A 4815-nucleotide genomic window follows, 5' to 3' on the forward strand; every position below is an offset into this window, starting at 1 on the left:
AGTTAGTACGAATCAGCTTTTATTTATTTTTAAAATTTCCCATCCTGTTAACTATCCCAGCTTTATTAAAGTTGGTGATTAGAAAAAGAAGGCTCAGTTACCAAATATACCCAAATTGTCAGGGTTTATATGAAAAATTTTTCCTTCTGTTCTAATCTAATTGTTTGTTTTAGGAGATCTCAATAAAATTAGCCAAGGAAAACTTGTGCTTCCAAAAGCACACTTACAAGCCTTTTTGTCAGGAGCAGAGATGCTCCCAAATCCCTCTGAGAGAATAACCATTTCATTGCTAAGGAAATTCTTCCTGTTGTCATTTCAAAGATATTTATGACGTAATTTTGAGCTTGGATCTTTCACCTTCCACAAACAAACAAAAAACCCAAAACCAAAACTGGGAAACAGCTATTACCATTACAATAATTTCCCCAGGTAGTCATCAAACCTCCAGGAAAAGAGGTTTCAAAATGTGCAAATGTAGCTAAAATGATACTCTTGCTGTCTTAATGGGATAAGGTTCCTTGAAATAATTTTTGAATACAGAGATTGATCAAATTTACTCAATTTAATCATAGGTTTGTAACACTCAAATATAATGGAAAGGAGAAATGGGATTTCTGTAGTACAAGCCACACTGAGTCCCTGGGTCTTGCTATTATACAAATAATGTAGACAGGAAAGGAAGCCCCATATTTTAATTTATAATTATGCCAAAGTTAAAATCGTTACACTAATAAATTTTATCACACTTATACTTACCAGATTTATTTTTTAACCCATTCTTATTTTGGAGGAAAAATTATTAGCCCCGCAAAAATCATTAATTCCAACATATGATAGTTCTTATCTTCTCCTCCTCTTTCCCTTCTAACAAAAGAATTGGAGGGCTCATATAACTGAATTTTTCCAATTAGAAATACACACATGCATGCGTGCATGCACACGCGCACACACACACACACACACACGAGCCAGGGCATATAACTTCATACAATTGAAGTAAACACAAATGCCAGACAATATTCAGGGCACTGTGCTAAATAAAATAAAACACAGATGAGTAATAAGGAATCTCTGAATCATAGGTAGCAACATTTAATATTATCTGAATTACTTATCTCTCCATTATATCCTATAAGTTCCACCTAATGATAGTTAAAATCCCCAGGAGATTTTCCTATAAAACTTAAGATGGTGCTGATGCATATCTGTACAGATACCATGGAAGAATACTACAGATATAAGGAAAAGACAACACCCCTATTTAAAATTGGGAAAATGAAACAAGCAATTAACAGAAAAAGAAACATATAGAAAGCAAATATACTTGAACATACTTATGGACTTATAAGTGGTCAGAGAATTGTAAATCAAAGCAATAATGGCATTTTATTTTTCCAACCAATGGTAAAAAGGAAGAAGGAAGGAAAGAAAGGAAGGAAGGAAGGAAGAAAGGAAGGAAGGAAAAAAGGAAGGAAGGAAGAAAGAAAGATGGATGGAAGGAAAAAAGAAAGAGAGAGACAAAAAGGAAGAAAGGAAGGAAGGAAGAGAAAAGGAGAGGAAAAGACAGACAATATCCAATGTCAATGAAGGTGTGGTGAAACAGGCTTCAATAGGGAGATGTTACGGACTGCCTATCAAAACTGAAAATATTTACTTTTGACATAGCAATTTATAACTGGGAGACTATGTTTCAAAAATATTTAAACACACACAAAAAAGTAATTTCAAAAAAAAAAGTAGTTTCAATGAAGCGTTTTTTACAGCAAAGAAGCAGAACTGTAAACCTCCAAATCTGACATGGGAATTTGTCTACAATAGATAGACTATTCATATGTTTATACTTTTAAAAAGAAATATGTGCATATACATAAAGACATGCATTACATAAAAAGACTTATAAATGCTTAGACAACAATCTGAAATGATATTAAAAATAATAATAATAATAAAATATTCTTGAGTAAATCACTCAATAATATGCCAATAATAATAATAATAAACAGTTGTGTTTTTCACTGATCATTATAATAATCCTCAGACCAATTTTGCAACTATGAGGAACCACTTAACAAATATGGGAAGTGAAGATAAATATCAAAGTTTTAAAAATATTACATTGTGGAATAGAAATGGGTCTGAATATGATTGCCCAAAGTAAGGTAAATTTACAGTTTTTACTACTGTATGATAGGAATTTTTAAGAAATAATGTGCACATATTACTTCACTAATTAAAAATAAGAAACTAAAATGATGCCAAAATAATTATAGTATAACATAGAATGTGTTAAATAATATAAGCCATAATGTGATCACAAGGTTTCTAAGAAGGTAGAGAGAAATTCTGACTGAATAAGAACGTCATTTATAAAGAAGGCAGCATTTAAGATAGGCCTTGAAAGAGGGCCTTGAAAAATGTAGCAGTAGGAGGAAAGTATTTGGACAGAGCCTGGAAGTAATGACAGAGGGCAAAAAAAGTCAGTACAAGAGAGTCCAGGGAACAGCAAATAACTGTTTAAAGATGTTTAACAAAATAGCAAGAGGGATAAGAATAGAGCTGGAGGAGGGCTTAAATCGTTCTGATATATCCAAGAAATGACAAGATGTAGGAAGAGATAAGGCTGGAGAGACAAGAGTGCTTAAAGTATTTTGGTTTAAGAAATGACTATAAATTCCATCCTTTGGAATAAACTAAAATACAGATTCTCCAAAGAGGTGATTCCCAAACCATAGGTCCTTGGAACTGGGGAAAGCTTTTACAAGAGATTCACAAATCTATATATGCAATTAAAAAAAAGAAGTCTATAGTCTAAATATCTTGAATTTTTTTTTAATCGAGCCTGAATTCAGACTGGATGCCACAGTGGAAAAAGTGATGTGGTCAGTTTCTTCTTCTTCTTCTTTTTTTTCCCCCATCTGAGGCTCCTAACTCTGTTTCCCTACTCTATGGGCTGTGTCTAGGTCTTTCATGATTGAAACAGGAGAAGAGAAAGAGGCAAAGGACAGGAAAATCCCTCTTGACTGCTACAGATGTAATCTGGTACTAGTTTCCTCTAGGCTTGCCAGTGCAAAAGTATTATTCTTTTTTATTCAAGCTTATTTATGGGTTCCTCAGAGCCCTTCCCTGGCTGGGGACTCTCACCACCAGGTGCTTTAGCCCAGGCTCTGCACTTTGTGGGTGAATGCCATTTGTTTAAGCAACTCTATAAAGACATTTTATTTTGGAGTCCCCTCATTCCTCTTGAACAAAAGCTTACATTGTAATTTGTTTGTTTTTTCTCTCCTGAGGCAAACACAGGATCATCCTTGGTCTGGAATAGCTCTTCGCATACAAACGATTCCAAAAGCTACTGTGTCTCCTTTCTCTATCAGAGCTACTACCCACCCTGACTCTTGCTTCTGGGTTTTCTCAGGTGTGGTTAGAAAATGATCTTCTTCGCAGCCCACAAATTACTGAAGAGACATGGGTGAAGCTCTTCAGCTAATCTTCTTGAAGCCCCTTTAGGCTTAGGTGATGAGAAAATCTCTTCCAGGTAGGGGAAGAAATCAATAGCATTCTGGCAACTCTTTTCAAAGAAATCCGCCCCCTCTCATTTGGTCAGTTCCATGAAAGCTCTTTAATATACTTGAAGGTGAGGGGCTGAAGATAACAACACATATTTTAGATCATCCCTCCTTTGCAAGCACCCTGTTGAACATTCTACCTTTGCTTGGGAATATGAAGACATTTGGCAAAAACTGTCTTAAGTCTTCTAGAAATTAACATCAAATTCTAATTTAATATCCAGTTACAGACTTAACTAAACCAGAAGTCTGAAATTAAACCTAAAAAAAAATTAAATTAAATTAAATTAACATTAACAAGATGTGTAACATGGCTTGTAAAACTAACAAGGCATATAATATATACCATTCCCTACAGCAAAGTCTCTAGGTCATATGACTCGTTCCCTAATCTTTCTAAATTTAAGCCCTTACTTTCTATTCTCTACTTAGTGCTCTAGTAATGCAAACTTTCTTCAGATTGCCTATACTCCTGTACTTTCCATGCTGTAGCTTCTCTCCACACCTCTGCATGTGCTCTTCTTCCTAAATAAGTTAATGAGCTTTGATAAATGTATACTTTGTATAACCAGCACTCCAATCAATATATAGATATTGATTTCCCTTCTGCCCCTTAGCAATCAATCTGCCACCCTACCTCTACCTTAATTTACCACTGTTTTGAATTCTATCACTATAGGTTATTTTGCTTATTCTAGAACTTCATATAAATAAAATCACACAGCAGGGTTTAGCCAACTATAGATCAAATTCAGCTTGAAACTTATTTTTGAAAAGAAAGTTTCATTAGAATAGTGCCATACTTATGTATTTGCATCTTCTCTGTCATGGATTTCACACGACAATGGCAGATCTGAATAGTCATAATAGAGACCTTTATCTCAGAAAACCTAAAATACTTACAATTTTTGTAGAAAAATTTTGCTGACTGACCCTCATCATATTGTTTGTACTCTCTGTCTGGCTTCTGTCCCCAAGCATGTTTTAGAGCTTCATCCATGTTACTGCATTCCTCTATATTGTATCAGTTTTCCATCCTTTATTATTGCTTAGTAGTATTTCAAACTATTAATATCCCCCAATTTGTTCATAACTCTTGTTGATTAAAATTTGTGTTAAGTTTGGGCTATTAAAAATAATATATATAAAATAATGCATATAAGTAATCTTAGTGGAATGCTATAAAATAAATAGAATGGTGTTTTTTGAAGAAATGTTTAATTTTAACAAAGCCAAATTTGTCATTGTTTAA

This window comes from Meles meles, chromosome 7 (genome assembly GCF_922984935.1).
Source record: "Meles meles chromosome 7, mMelMel3.1 paternal haplotype, whole genome shotgun sequence".
Classification (NCBI taxonomy): domain Eukaryota; kingdom Metazoa; phylum Chordata; class Mammalia; order Carnivora; family Mustelidae; genus Meles; species Meles meles.